At 46.0% G+C, this 16,572-nt stretch overlaps 1 long non-coding RNA gene across 3 annotated transcripts in view; it reads right to left on the minus strand.

The window, feature by feature from the left end:
- Positions 1 to 16,572, minus strand: part of LOC142602719 (uncharacterized) — a 227,437-nt gene that overhangs the window by 91,452 nt on the left and 119,413 nt on the right. The window contains exon 1 of one of the 3 annotated variants that reach the window (XR_012836487.1): positions 8,551 to 8,652. The exons of the other annotated variants lie outside the window; for them this stretch is intronic. This is a non-coding gene — a long non-coding RNA (uncharacterized LOC142602719). Of the gene's footprint in view, positions 1 to 8,550; positions 8,653 to 16,572 lie in introns of those variants that run through there. 3 annotated transcript variants of the gene reach the window in all.

The following is a 16,572-nucleotide window of genomic DNA, read 5'->3' on the forward strand; positions in this document are numbered from 1 at the left end:
GTACATTTCTGACTCCTGAGCCATGCTCTCTCTTCCTCTCTGACCCAGGGAGTCTATTTTGGGCTGAATTCCTAGTGACACGAGCAGGAATTCCTAGAATAAGACCCTTGTGCACAGATGGAAGAGCAAACTGTTTTGACCACTGAGCAACCACAACCACGAACCACTTCCATTAACTCCAACCCTTTGCTACAGCTTTAGGTTTCCTTGCAGATGCTTAGAAGCTTTCTTCTGGGTGAAGTTCAGTGCTCTCTGGGAAAAAGTGCCCCTTTTTGTTGTTGCAGGGACCTGCCCCTTGCACTATGGAGGTGCCCACCAGATGCCCTAGAAACCTTTGTCACTGAAGACCTTTGTCACTGGGGCAAAGGAAAAAAAAAACATTTGCCCCAGACAAATGTTTAATCATGTTGTATAAGCAACTAAATTAGGTGGCTGATCTTCCTTTGATCTCTTTATAATCTCTGTAGAGAGATCTTTCTTCCGCTGAGCAATTCAGAGCAGGAATTAACCTCATGTGCAGGGAAGAGCCTTGCAGAGTAACCTTGCTCTCTCCCCTGGATAGAGGAGCTGTTGAGCAGTCTAAGCCAGGCAGCTAAGACACCTTAAGTAGATACCTGGAAATGGATGAGATAAATACTTCTCTGGTAGTCTACTCTGTCTCCATCCCAGTGGGCAATGCCTCAGCTGTGCTTCAAAATCTGGACAATACCTTTCTCAACAGCAAACTGACCAAGAATTGGTACTGTACAGAAAAGTGACCTGAAAATCTTGTTCCAGGGAGTCAGAGAGGAGAGGAGTTGCTTTCTTTGGTCTGTGGTGATATTCACAGCTTTCTCTGTATGTCATACAGAGGCCAAAATTACACGATGCCCTGACCGTACATTTATCCACACTTCTGATGCTTTAGCAATCTGGTTTCTCAGCTAGAGGCCGAGGATATTAAGAAACGAGCCTGCGAGTGAAACATATGCTATCAGTAAGGTCTCGTTTTAGTGTTGCCACTTACGATTTCCTAACAGGAGGAGAATGCACATGGGGCTGTCTTCAGACAGGAACGATGTAGGGCAAAGCCCTGAATTACTTTACACCTTCAGGCCACTCGCTGCCACTGGTCTGCAGTGCAAGGGTGTCCAAATTTTGACCTGCCCAGTTAGGGCTAATGGGAGGAATCGTTCACAACAAAAAACACTACAACAAGGACCAGAGATGATGGCAATCGCCCCACTACCACGCTGCAGGCTAATACGGAATAGGAATGACTAAGCTGCAGATGAGCTCAAGATGAAAGATTGCTTAGGGAGAGCTGTTCCCCCCAGCCCAGGAGACCCATGGGTTGGCCAGCAGTCCCCAGCTAATGCTGAGTCCATCCTGTTTGATTATAAACACAGAGCAGCACTTGGCCACTGCTCTTGTCTGTATTTCCACTTTTGCTGATAATACACATTTTTAAAGGCAATGTTAATTTTCACACTAGATTTATTAGCATCAATATTACCCATCCTTTCCTTTCACCCCTCCTCTCTTTAGCTCAATTCATCATTTTTTTTTTACGAGAGGGCAAGTTGCAAGGACCTCACCTCCTCTGCTTTCTGTGGGTGGCACTACAAGCATCAGCTTCATGATCACCTAGAGAGCGAAAAGGATGAGTTCATAGGAAGTCGTGGGTAAATGACTGAACTGAGCTCTGAGAGGCCAATTGTATTATTTTCTCCTGACAAACCCTGAGCAACTCGAGGTGCCCACAACATTGCATCTAGTTTGCAGCAGGGTAACGAGAACAAAGAGCTTTTGGGGCGGAATCCAAACCACATCCTCCTATCAAACCCCACCGAGCAAGTATGCTAAAATGGCTGAGCGTGGAGCACGAAGCCGTATAAAGCTGCAAGGATCATAGCCATTGTTTGGTGCCAGGCTTGAGGTGAAAGCGAGTTTTACAGGAGGAAGGTTACGGGCCTCTAACGGGACATAAATTGTGTTTCTGCGCGCAGCTGAAAGTGTGAGCCTGGTGTCTGTGCGGATCCTCACAAATTGCATCTTTAAATGTAAGCATCAGTGGTGCCAAACAATTACGATGTTTATAGAAACTGATGGCCTACATCTGTTGAAAATACTTCTCAGTGTTTAGACTGACAGAACAGAAAACATTCTGCAAGGAGTAAGCATAAATTGGATGGTTTGATAGATTTTTTTTTTTTTTAAAGTGAGAAGAATTTGCACTGAATTGATTAACTACTCAAATTCATTAGCACTGTAAGCACTATAGAGTGAATGCACGCCGTAAACTTGCCTTCCTGTGTGACAGAGGATTAACAAAATGTAAGAAAATTCTTCCAGAGAGTAAACCCTGTTTGGGACCAAAATGTAGTCTCACATCCCAGCACCGTTAGAGCCTTCCTGCTTGATCTTAAGCACAGCAAAGCTTTTTGTCCATTGAGAAATCAGCCTTGTACGTCTTTGCCTCAGCTCCCAATCCCTGCAATGGAGATAATTCTTACTCAAACGTAGCTAGTTACAGCCAGCCAGAGCAGATGAGCAAACTGAGGTCCCAACCTGACCTACTTGCAAAGGATAACTGGATCCGTCGCACCACACAGAGAAGTCTGACCAAAGCCCTTGGCTTCATCTCACCTCCCTGAGGTGGCTCTATTTTCGCCCCAACACTTTCCTCCTTCCAGGGGCTCTGCTGAGTCAGGGGTCCCTCTTCATACCAGCACCTTGCTGGCACCATGGGATGCACCTTCTTTGATCCAGGAAACTTTGGACAGGAGCAAAATATCTAGACAATTTGGGAGTGAAAGAAGTAGCGATTTTGTAGATCATGTAGATCATTTTGTAGAGCAAAGAGAGCAGAACTATATGGTGCTGCAGTCCAACAGCCCTCAATGACACAATGGCTCTTGAGGGACCTCAGGAAGCCTGTGCAAGCCATAGCTAGCTCCAGAAAACCAGGTACTGCTTCAGCAACGGCCAGACCTCAGGATGTACTGGGCTTCGGCAAACGTCTTCCCTCAACCACAGCAGCTCTAAGCAGTGCATACAACACAGCAACACCCAAATTCTCACGCACATACCCGTAGGCTTGCTTGTACGGCCATCCTTAGCTTGCTCTTCCTTGAATGTGGACTGCTGTGTTGTAGTGCTTTGCCACCTGACTAATCAAAGAAGCCTTCCTTCATTAGTAGCTCAAAATCTTGCTATAAATCTCCCCACAGGGCTCGCTCTTGGGTGACAGTGTTTCAGAACAAAGAGCCCCATTCATCAAACAAGCCTTTGGAGTTTGCTTTCTGATTTTTTTTAATGTTAGTCTTAGAGGGGGGTGCAAGTTTTATGGGCAAAGCACACAGATACCCCAGAAGGGACACCCTGCTCTGGAACTAGTTATAACCAAGTCCCCTCGGGCATGGCTGCTGTGCAGCAAGTGGGAAGGTCTCTCCTCTCAGTTGTACTGAAAGCGAATGTATGGCAGGGAAAAAAAAAGTTCTGGAGCTTTCCCATAGTTAATTGCCAGGATTATTATGGTATCTAGCTCAGTAAAAGACTTGCAGTTTCCATTCTTCTTTTCCTCCCACCCAGTCCCTTGTATTTTTAAGACCACTTATGTCACACACATATGCAAAACTCCAGCACGAAAAGGCAGCCACATCAAACACAACATCACAAATAAGCAGCCTCCATCTCTTCCAAGCCCTCATTCCCTTCTCTGTCTATATGCTGTAAATTAGGATGCAAATTATGTAAATTAGAAGCACGTGCAGGGTGGAAGTCATTCTCCCTGGCAGCAGGCCCTGCGTAAGCACCGCAGACTGCAGAGCAGTATCCTGACCACGGACATCTCTGGGTGAAGCACTGCGTCCGTCAGAGCAGCTCCCTGAACCAACACGGGGGGCACAGAGGGGGTACCCCAGAGCAGCACGCTCCGCAGATGAGCAAGAGGAGCCATTGCTTTTGCTGCTCAGCCCCACAAGATCAAGCAGATCTCTGCTGAGCACCGTATGGGTCAAGCTTAGGGCAGCCGGACTCGTGCAGGAAGCTGGAGGGGGACCACATCTCCCATCAGGAGCTCTCTGGGACACTGGGACAGTGTTAGTGCTGCACTTTGCAGCTACAGCAAAAGCCCCGCACATGCCCAGCTCTGCAGCACTCATGCTTTGTCCTGCTAGTCCCGACTTGTACTTGTGCCCACAGGAGAGCATCCCGTCCCCTCGGCAACACCACCGTCCGCATGGGGCTCTGTGTGTTGTTCCAGCACTGCTGCCTCTCCCCCAGCCCCGGAGCTGTGTAAAACATGCAGACATTTTCATCGCTTAACTTATGTAGATTCCCTCAAGGCAGCCATAAGATTACCCGGTGCTCTTTAAATCCATCCCAGAACAACCTTTTCCAGCCACTGCCAAACAAAAGATTTTCCAGCAGAGTTGCATTCTTCTTTTCTCTGTACGAAATCCCCCTTTTTCAGACCCACTCAGCTGTTACACTTGGGTACGAGCTGGTGGGAACACACACAAATACCTGCAACCTCACCAAAATTAATAGATAAAACTGCTGTTAAATTCAAGGAGAGTGGAACAGAATTTTACACCCATTTTTCCCAGGAAGGCAGGAAAGAAAAGATCTGTCGAAGCCCAACTTTAGTCCACACTGAAGCAAAGCTCCACTGCTCTCACATCCCCTGTGGATGACACATAAACCCTACAGAAGCACGCTGCTGCTCCACCACAATGTAAGAGCTGTGAGGATGCAGTCTGCACTCAGCTAAGCCTTCGACCTGCTCCTCCTGTGTCCAAGCTGGCCTGTTACTGTACGCGTTGCTGCCGCAGAGATGTAAACGCGGTGCAGTACTGGTCACAGGCAGAGCCTGGTTTTGTATAGCACCCGCTAACGAAAGCGCAGGGCAGGTAGGTGCAACATCTACCAAGCATCATCTAGCAAGCAAATTCTTAAGGGGTGGGGTATTTTTAGACCTTTAGTCTCCTACCAAAAAAATTAGCCACTGACATCTCAGAGTGGGTTTTATAGGGTGAGGCTATGCTACGCTTCCCTTTGGTTTGATGAGGACTGGGGGACGCACTATTCTGCAGTTGTCCCCTGTTAGAGACCTGTTTGCTCTGTCCTCCACCTCTCTGATTCTCTCACCCATAACTGCAGCTTCACACCAGGCAAGTGAATCAGAAATGCCAGTACCACATGAGAAGGGGTGTCCCGGCCAGGTAAACGAGCACTATGAATGGGCAGCACTTCATGGCTCCCCTCAGAGTGATTGCTGGTTACACCAGCCAACGAGGTTGTTCTTTCCACCAGGATGGATAGGTGGATTTTAGGTGAAGCCAACCTCGCAGCTCTGCTGCCAGCTCTCAGTCCAGTTGTGTAACCACTTTCAGACATCCAACATGATCCCACATACTGGAGCTTTTAAAGTTTCCCTTGGTATCAGCTCGGAATGACTAATGTCTAAGGCTCATGAGGATGCCCAACATGACTGTGTACCAGAGCAAGGCCAAGCCACCACTGTCCATTACATGGGCACAATCCCGGGGACATCTCTAGCCTATTCTGAAGGACCTCAGCAGCTTAGGAGTCCAGGTCCATCTGAAGGGATATGACATTGCTATCTATGTGAGGAGACACACTGGGGTCAGGGCTCTGAGGTAACAAGTTGTCCCTAGAGACCCAGTTGTTGGATCTGCTACACATTGATGTTTCTATACAAATAGACTTGGAAGCTGCTCACATCAGCATTTAGCTGGAGGAAATCCCAGCCGCGAGCCCACTGGGATCAGGGGAATAAAAGTGTTACTAATAAAGAGCCATTTCTCACCCTTCCAAATCCACACTCCAAACAGTAGGATGCAAGAGAGAGGATTTCTCATAACCTGAACTGCTCCAGCAGGAAATGGCACATTTAGCACTTCTTTCATGACTTTTTTTTCCACCACATTTCCTTCGTGCCTTCTCCTGAGCTCTGCTGATGGCGACGGCAGCACGCTATCTCTGTAAGCGGATCCCTTCATCTTTAAGAACAACACCACGCACTTCTGCCAAAGCAACCTGGACCCAGGGTGCCTGCACACACCTTCTGTCTGGCTGGTCCCCGGCAGCGCGGCCACAACCGTCTCTCCAACTTAGCTCTACAAATCACAGTGGCACCAGATTAAGCCTTTAGCTGTGTTAGTTCTTGAGGTTTACTCATCACAAATGTTGACAGTAAGGATCAGCTTTAAGTAGCAAACCAGAAAACCAATTCCCTTCCATATATTCAATAAAATCCCGTTGCTTCCTTCAGAAGAAAACATACTGCACCACGTTATTATACAGGCACAAGAGGAAATCACTCTTTGGATTTGGAAAGTCAATATTAATGGGCTCAGACTGCGATAGAGGGCATGTTCATTTTGCAATTGAGTTACTTTCTCTGATACACTCTTGATTCTATTTTCCTGGCAAATTGTGATTGCTAATAAATTGCAATAACTTCGAGTTTACATTATGACTCACAGAAGATTATGTTGGGCAGTAATGACATTCCCAAAGCAGAGGGTCTCTCCAGTGAAATATCTGGCATATGGAAGCAATTCAGTATTTACAGGTTCAGATGAAACCTATATATTACTGATGAAGAAACCATATTTTGATATGATAATAGGCAGCAGTGCAAGCTGGCAGACATTCTTTCTTAAAGGGAAGAAAATACGAAGCTCTTAACATCTACTAGAAGTCAGGCTTCACCCAGAGCTTATTGAAGCCAATAGATTGAGTCCTTCAGGTTCTACTGGGGGTAAAGATCAAGTCTTCACCCTTGGCCACAACAGGAACATGTTCTGGGTCAGCTCACTGTATCCCAGAACACTTTATCCTACAATAATATTCCAGTCTCCTACTTATTATATGCTGAAATCTGTTTATTTCCTCTAACTCTCCCTCAGTGTCTCATTTTGAAACCCCCAGGGCAGCTGAAGTGGGAATTTTAATTTTATTGCTCTATTAGTCAAACTTTTTTTTTCCTTTTTCAAAAACCCACTGTTTACACAGAGCAGCCTTCCTCCCTGATCCCCTCTGGTTCGTCTTTTGCTTCTCAGGCATTTCCTAGCTGCTGTGCTTGGGCTCCACCTTGTCATGTAAATCCAACTTAATTTGCACAGTTCTGCTTGACTGCGGCTGTTTTCTAATAAATTCAAGCTCCATGAAAAATTCCAACCAGGTGATACACTCAGAGGCAGCAGCTCCTAATGCTGTATGTGGTAAGGATCTTCAAAACACACTCTAAGAGGAGGCAGGTGGCTTTCAGGACCAATTGGTCTTTTACTTCTAATATTGACTTTTAATTACCAACAGCTAAACCTTGTTTTTCTATATGATCCATTGCTGCCTCAAAATCCACTTTGTCCTGGGGTTATTGACACAGTTGGAAAACTGACCATGTTTACTTTTTTTTGAGAAAAACAGTTTATTTTTCATGCATTAATTTCAAATCAAGACTGTCTCTGTGCTCATACTGCAAGCTCTACTCCTTCTCTCTTCACTAGTTTTTGGAGTTCTTCATCCCTGTCCTTAGAAACCTCTAGTGCAGAGATGACAACGTGCAGGAAACAAGGACGAAGGGTAAGTTTTACTTTGTGGTTCTACTACTTCTGCTTCTCAGTGGATGAAATTTTGTGAATACTCAATAGACTAAAGAGCAAACAACATCCTCTTTGCAAAAAGGGGGATGGTTGAGCCCATAAGCCCCAGTGCACACGATGACTTAGCACCAAGCAGGATCTGAACTGGGTGGTAATAGAAATAAGTGAGCGCTGTGCTCTGCCCAGCCTAACACAGGCCAGGAAATTAGTCCAAAAAATCCCCTTCTGCTGTAAGCAGAGTCTGGGAGGCTTCAGAGCAATATGAACAGAAAAAGGCCCTTCGCTTCGTGCCTCACATTTCAGCGCAGGCTGGTGCCTCCCCACAAACCCCATTTTCGGCTGCGGGCTCAGCCCTGGGTGCAGGTTAGGCAACGTACGTGGCTTGCGACCACCGAGCAACCGCTGCTCCACCGCGCCTCTGAGCTGGGTTTGATCCCCTGTGAAATACCTCCAAAAATAGCAGCATTACATACCTCGGGTACAAGAGGCCAGCTTGAGGTTTAGGTGGCATTTAATCTACTCTCCTGTGCAAAAAAACTCCACAAAACAAAAGAGCCCCAGCTTTTATTCCACTTGGTCAATAAAACAAAGAAATACTCCTCTAACAGCTTTGTAAATAAATACCATGACAGTTCAGGTGATTTATTGGCACTTAACATTCTGAGGGTGATGGAAAGCACTGCAATAGTTAAGTACCACGGTCATGGCCATTATAAACAATTTTTTAAAGGGGTTTATTGCAGAGCTGTAAAAGTAAGCTCTAGGCTAGAAGTTGGCATGTGAGTTCTCTCTACCTTTGAAGTATTTATTGACATTAGAAATCTGGGAGGGGAAAAAAATCAATTTGGAAACTATGGTTTCATCAGACTTTGAATAGCAAGTGTAAAAAAGCAAGCAGATAAGAAAGGGGGGGAAGGAAGAGGGGGAGCAGTACCGTTAAGACGAATAACATTCAGCAAATCATTCGCCAGGGAGATCTTTTCGGTTCACCTTCTTCTGTCCATAAGTGACTCACAAAGCAGTGGTTTCTACAAAGTTTCTCCATCTTTCAAAATATTTGCCCAGCCATTTCCATGCAGTTATTGGTGTGTAATTTACAGCTTTTCACAGCAGGGAACGCAAGCCGCCCTGGGGTACGGCATGCCATTGAGTGCTGCTGGGAAAGCTGCAGCTCTCCGCCTGGCTCCCTGCTTTCACCGGAGGAGGAGGAATTTGTATCCAAGTGGCTCAGCCCTGCCAGGTTACACATTGGCAAGAGCAAGGGGTAAATCCCACCTGGCCTGATCCTCCAGCCGGGGAGCTTCAGAAGTCTGGTCCAGGGGGCTGCTTTTCCATTCCTACAAGTACTCGCCAAATGCAGGTACCACTCGAATTTCAAATCCAGAAGGGACCACTGTAAGCTTTCTATATGAGACAGGCCGTTCCATTTTTTGGTTAAATGGCACCACAGCGTTGCTCCTGCTTATCAGGGTCACTGTACCATGAAGAGGGCATGTTGGAGCATCGCTGGGAAGACCTGTGCTCAGTGGTACCTTTAAAGCTAAAAGTTTTAAAGCTAAAGAAAACACTTGGGAATGGGTTTGCCACCGAGGAGGACAGTAAGGGAACATTACATCCTCCATTAGTGCCACCCAGGGTTGCACTCTGAGCATGTTGCAGCTCAGCATCCCATTTTGATGGCTTCTGTGCGGTCACCTGCACTCGGTGCATCACTGGATCCAAGAAGCCCAGTTCAGAGAGACAAGGAGCTTTCTTCATTATCTCATCCCTCCAGGACAAACACCACACTGAAACCTACTCAGATGGTAGAAAATCTGGAAAATCAGCTTGGCAGGTTTCAAACCAAACCAGTAAGCTTTGGTGAAGATGAACCATGCCTTGCACAGGCAGCGCAGGAGAGGAGACGCCCTGATTTACACCAGCTGGCAGCCTGGCCTTACACCCTGGGAAGCTGATGCTATTTTTGTCTGCCCTTTCCACAGCCACGTTCACCACTGAAATCCTCCCACATGCTGAATTATGGGCTGGATGGATGAGTCCAGCTTGGACCAGATGTTTATCTAATTTGCTTCCACATGTTTTTAAACATTTCACATGTAGGAAAATGATAAAAGCAAGAAGATTAAACATGGATGTCCAAAGTCTAATTAACATCTCCACTGGTAAGCTGGGTGTGTTTTATCTTTAAAACAGAGTGACACCAGCTTCCTTTGTAACACGCATGAGTCCCAGGGGGAAGCAATCAGAAATAACATATTGATGTTGTTAGGAATCATTTATTATTACTGTTATGAAGCTTGGGTGAATCAACTCAGTAAGACCAACACCACCTCTGTGAATCAGTTAAACTCTGTTTTAAGGTCTTGAATAAGACTTTGATGAGACTGAGTTTAAGAACCTACATATGGGTGAGATGCAATTAAGGAATTTTGACAAGGGCATTTGATCAACCCAAAAAATTCATGCATCAAACTGTCATCATCACCAAATGTGCATGCCTCAGATTTTCCAGTTCAGCGAGGTTATAGAACATTAGGGCTTTTTATATATTTAAAAGTGTGAGTTAAAATATAATTATAATATAAAAATGTTATAAAATAAAAAGCTTACATTTTATAAGCTCACCACTCTGGAAAATATTAGGCACAATAATCTTCTCTATAGCGGTCTCCATATTACGGTTCCAAGTTCCTCACACCTTGTAATATAATTAAGCATCCTCCTGAACGCTTTGTTGCATTTCGGTTCTTGCAGACTATCATCAGAAACGGCTGATCAAGCTCTGCTCTCTCCAACCATCCCAACACTTGGTGGCTTGGAAATAGAGTGCTCTGAGAGCAAGTATGAGAAGTGAGCCCTAGGGGTAGCTTTGGCTCTATAAACTAACTGCGTACAGAGAAAGAGAGAGAAGGGACAAAAATATTTTCTTCCCAGATGCAAATGTGCAGGCAGGTGCCAAAGGCTTCCAACTACATGACTTTGTATTTGGCCTGGTGACAAAATAAACCCCTGTGTAGGAAGATACAGTAGTTGTAAGCAATAGGTTAGGGGTTTCAGTTTAAGCAAGGCCTAAATAAGTTCTTTATCAGAGGGAACAGTGTTAAAATATATATATACACTTTAATAAAATGTTGGCCCTGAGGTCATGTGTCTGAACTGTTTTCTTTTTCTTATGTTCTAACAGTGCTTTCAGATGTTCACATCCTGCAGCTGCAGTTCCCATGTAAGCATGGTCCACGCTGCCAATCCTGTGGCAAATGGGTATTAGCACCTCATGGCCACTTGTTGCAAATTGGCTATTCTTTGGCTCAAAGGCTTGTGCATCTGTGAACATCTGGGCTGAAGAAGCTAGTGGAGTAAATTGAAACAAATGCACCTCCTGCTAATTACAGGAAATTCTAGACATTGTAGAGATTCCTCAGTTGAGTGATTGATTGACAGATTGCAAGAGGTGTGCATGTCAATCTCTCCAGTTACGAACCTAGGGTTTGACTAAAGGAGCGTAGAGCATGTTTGGAGTATGGATTAGATCATCCTGCACCATAAGGACATCCTATCCTCCCTATTTGTTGCCATTCTCTTTCTTCCTGGCTTCGTGGGCTGGATTATCCAAGCAGACCACAGTTGCCTCTCAGGACTCATGGTCTACAGTCATGATGAAATCAAGTCTTGAATTCTCAGGGACTGCATGGGCCATGATGTTGACCTGGGAACCAAGGGGTGAAGTGGAGAAAAGGACAGAAAGGTTGTGCTGTCCTGCCCAGATAAGGAAGACACTAAACAGGTCTGAGAGCAGGGAACATGTCCTGGTCCCGGTTCCCAGCTAAAACCCTGTATGTGTGCTGACTCCATGCCAGTCCTTCACAGGGTTTGGTTTTATTTGTAAGGAGATCCAGGAAGGTGGTCAAAGAAGAGCTACAAGAGGCTTCCATTATGCCTCAACTTCTGGAGGATGTGCTGTATCCCTTCTTGATTCAGCCCCAAAGAGACAGGAGGGACTACAAGAGTAAGAACCATCCCTATTGCATCTCTTGGGACAACTCAGAGGGTGGACACAACACTGCTAATCCAGCTGCAGGTGGTTGGGCAAAACTGGGTGGACCATGACAACTTGGGATGGATAAAAATAATCTGCAGCATGTCCAGGGCTGACTTTTAGGTGTTAGGGAGGGCCATAAAGAGTGATATTCAGATTTTGGAAGACTGAATGGAACGTTCCAGTTCTTCCCAAAATATACAGTGGAAATAGTTGGGCTCAGAGAGAACAACTATAGCCAGGGCAGCAAGAGAAACAGCAGTTAAGTCCCAGTGCTGGCAGTGCTAGAGAAGTTGAGAGCTGACTCAGAATGCAAATTATCTTTCATGCTGCCGATCATAATGTCCTCGCCTGGCCTTTATTAATATATTTCACTAGCGTAATGAAAGCCAAATCCCCAGCTATGGGTCAAGCCAAAGAGAATAGGCTTGAACGTGGGGCAACTGGCAACAGAAAAATTTCTCCAGACGCTTACTGTGGGCCAGAGGTGAGCTGATCTGTGATTATTATTGCAGGCTGGGAGGTGTGGTGTGCTTGGCAGCTGCTCTTTCCATCTGCTTGCATGGGCTGGATGGGGGAATCAGAGGTGCAAATGCATCCAGGCCACTGTCTCCAGCCATCTGTGGGCCTGTTGAGGATGGTTGCCTTCTGAATAGATCAACCTCCCAGTAGGACAGTCGTTGTGGGTTCTGTGTCCCTTTGCACAAGGAGTCACCATTTATCAATGAAGGATTTCTCACAAGGACATTATAACAGCACCAAGAATCACAGGACAGAACTGTTTCTTTTTCCTTGTCCGCTTATTCTGTTTCACCCAAACCATCATATGGAGTTTCTTAATGTTTTGTTCAAAAACTTGGACAAAAGACAGTGAACTGCTTCCAGGCTGGGCTGTAGTTGACTATGCACCTCTGCAGAGTCTATGCACATTTCAGTTGTCACCATAAAACAATTAGCCACTAACAATCAAAATTTTACACCAGTTCAACTAACAAACAGATTACAATTGGCATCCCATCAAGGTGACACCAACTTCCTGGGCCCAGCAGGACACTGAGGAAGACAAAGCCCCTCCTCAGGTCAACATCAACACATACAAGACTAGTGGCACGAGATTACACGAGTTATTCCTTCAACTTGTGGGAATTTAATCCAGGCATCAACCAGAAGACCAGCTGTTCTTTCCCATATCTAAATATGGGTTAGCAAGTGGAATTTCAGACAACTTACCACAAAGGAGGCACTGTGTTTTGGGGCATGTCCCCCAATACCACCCTTCTCATCAAATCAGGCCATCAGCTGAAGCAGGACCAGAGCTAATTTTAAGGCCATGAGTCCAAATCCCCTTCTCGCAGCAACCAAGCACAAAAGGAAAAAAGAGTCAGCATGGTCCAGGGAGCACACCCGAGTCCCACTGCACTGGCATCACCATGGGCTTACTCCAAAGAGATGTGGTGGTGATGCTATTTATGAAACGAGCACTGGCTTTTCCCCACTGTTCAATTTTACTATTTTTGATCATTAGGCAGGAAAGCATCAATAAAATCTGCTTAATGTCATAGTCATTTTTCAAACAGGAAGTGACGCTGGTTGACACCCAGCCATTAATTTGTCATGGGGTAGTAAAATCATTTTATTCTGCTAGCAGAATTTTATAGGAATTAACCAGCCTTAAGATTTATGGACAACATATTGCTTTCACTGTAAAGGCTGGTGTAAAAAAAATGGAGCATCGTCATTACTTGTTGTAAAGGGATTTTTTGACTATGGATACAGTCACTTAAGAAACCTTTGCTTTTCTGTACACCCTCACCCCCCCACCCATTTTACTCTAATTTTTAAAAAATAGCACAGAAAGGTATTTTAGGAGAAGCAGATGTTGTAAGAGGCATGGAGAAATGCACAGGGTTTTAGTGGTGTGGGAACTTCACTCCCAAAGAAAGAACGAGCACATGTGCTACAGCCAAAGAGATGGTGGCCGTAGTTCAAGTCCCAAAGGGTTTGTTATTGTCTAATTATCCAACAAAACCTGAGGTGGCCATGGAGGGTCTTTGGGCCTGATAAACACCTCCAGCCATGCCAGAGAGAAGGAAGGACTGAAAGGGCCGTAGCCTGTCATAGCCACATGCCCTAGTCCAGCCTCACTCTTAGGCACAACCACCAAAGGCCAGTGAAGGACTCTTGTGGACTCAGGCTCTGGATTGCATCCTCCTGGTCCCATTCTGCAAAGCTTAATTAACACACACGATAGCACTCCAGTTAAGCGAACCATTTACATGCATTAGGACTCTCTCCCCAAGCACAAGTTTGCAGCTCACGCTCTAAGTCGTAGGCGTATTAGAATAACACGGCAGTTGTGTGTGCGAAGGGGGAGTGTGCACGGAGGGGAAGTCTGCCAAGTAGGAGTTGCATACATTCTCCTTGCAGCAGGCTCCAGCCCCAGATGGCAGCGGCGCAGGGCTATGCTATCCCTCACCCTCCCGCTGGCCACCGCAGTGAAATTTTCACTCCAGCTGGGGGAAAAATGGAAGGCGGGTGGGAACATGAGGAGATCCTTATCACGCTGCAGTCAATAACACCACATCAACTAGCATGTCTGACGTATTATACCACCCTCTTGAGATGAGCCAACTGACCCAAGCCTGTGCTTGCAGCCGCCACTAACTCCCAACAGCGTCACCCCACGCAGGGGCCAGCTCCTTACGCCACTGCCTTGCTCGTTCATGCTCAGCCGCTGTCTTGCTCACTCAGCCTTCACGCTTATTTTCCAAGCACTTTTTAAAATGCTGCAGGGAGATCTTCCCAGCACCTCCAGACAGGAGCAAAAGCTGAATGCTTGCATGACCAATCTCACCAAGAGGTGACCAAAGTGCTAATGACCAGCAGATGAAGGACGATGCTGACAGAGTCCCTGGGAAGGGATGAGCTGCTAGAAAAGGATGGCAGCTCCCAGGACAGCCATCCTTGTTCCTTCCTGCTGCCAGATGCACCCAGCTGCGAGCCACCTTCAGCACAAGGAGCACCACAACCAATGCATCCAAATTCGATCGTTACAGTGCCTGAACTAATAAGGTGAGAGCCGACGTTTATTATTATGGGCATAGCTGTGCATTAACAGGCTCAGGTGGCTTCTGGCTTACATCCCATCACCTCGGAGCAAGGTGGAGCTGGTCCTGATCTGCAGAGCCAAAAGCCTATTGCTGTTCTCATGTCTGCATTGCCTCTGCGACGCCTCACAGCCTCAGCTGAAATTCCTGCACGAACAAACCCACAGCGAGAGGGCCTCTGCACCAAGGAGATTTATATGCTCAACAGCAGGAGATTTTGGGGGAGCAGATGTGTAGAGAGAGGGTCATGCAAGGTCACATTGGAAATACATGGCAGAAGCAAGAACTTAGCCCAGTTGAACTAAATTCTCGCTCAATGGCAAAACCACAAGACTATCCTTCCTCTTCAGAGAGTTTTTCCATGCCCTAACAAGCCTGGTGAGGAACTTAATGACATGTGCATGCTCTTGCCTGAGCAAGGACCTCATGATTTGGCTGGACGCCATGAAAAAAGATGTCCAAAAGTTATGAAAATAAAGGTATTTATCTTCATTGTTAGAAACAGAGACTGAGCCTTTTATTTCTCTCTCTTGGAGGATTAAGCTCACAGATTTACAAAGAACTGGTTGATTACCAAAATAAATACATCGCCATGCCAATTTATAGGACACAAATGTAGGAAACCCATCCAACCAAATCAGGCAAAGTGTAATTCATGTGAGAGCCCTCAGCATGTGCAAAGGGCACAGTGCATGTGGAACAAAGTACATAGGGAAAACATGCTAGAAACCTCTATCTGCGGGAACAATTCCCAGCGCAGCATACAATGGAGCTATAAAATAAATGGCTTGGCTCTCCACTGGAAGCAAAGCCCAACTGTTCTCAATGAGAAGGAGGATCATGTATCTTTATAATGAGAATTCAGTCATTTTTAAATGTTGGCTTTGCTCGTATCACCACCAAATCTGTCTGCAGAGCTGACAGGCTGCAGACTTCATTTGGATTTCTAACTGTGATTATACATGGCAGTGATGGATACCACAGGGTTTTCGGGGGCTTAGGGTTTAGGGCTGGCTTTTGTTTTTCAGTTGTTTGGGGTTTGGGATTGAGGGAGCTGTTGGGGTATTTTTAGTGTCACTGTCCAATAAGGCTTAAAGAACTCTTTCCTCATTTTAATAGTCCTGATAATGCACAGAGATGAAAGCAGACCCTGAACAAGTTGTTCTTTATGCTGGCAAAGCTGCCCCTTCTGCGATGAAACCCAAGAGCAGTTTCTGCTTTCAGTGCTCAGTGAGATGGAGCAGAACATGTTTACTGAGGCTGAACATACCATCGCCCTCAGAGGTGTAAGCACCACCTTTGCAGCAAAGGTGATCCTCAGAGCGCTAAAACATCTGCTTGCTCAGTAAAAAAACCAACCCTACAACCACATTAATGTTCAGGAGCATGGCATATTCGGGAGTTAAGGGAAGTTTGTGGCACAATTTCAACTTCTGCAAGGCTGTTCTCCACATACCCTGGTGAGAACATCCCTGCATTTGTGACATGAGACATGTGGAAAGCCACAACCCACATATTAGCCTGATCTGGGGCTCTGTTAGGGGGACTGCAGTTTGGACATGCGTGAAAAAGAGGTGGTTCACCTGACTATTGCTGCATCAGAGACAAGTTTAATGCATCCAAATCCATGAAATAATAACATGCATCGAGTTCACAGCACGTTCTTTGCAAGCGGACACAAAGCGGCTCTGAGAACTGGTTCAGATTAGTTGCAAAGACCAAATGTGCTCAACTAAGCTGATGTGGCACACTGCGGGGCTGAGTCTCAGTGGAGAGGATCTCTCCCGGACTTCACAGCACCATGCAGTCCAAG

Source organism: Balearica regulorum, chromosome 8 (genome assembly GCF_011004875.1).
Source record: "Balearica regulorum gibbericeps isolate bBalReg1 chromosome 8, bBalReg1.pri, whole genome shotgun sequence".
NCBI lineage: Eukaryota > Metazoa > Chordata > Aves > Gruiformes > Gruidae > Balearica > Balearica regulorum.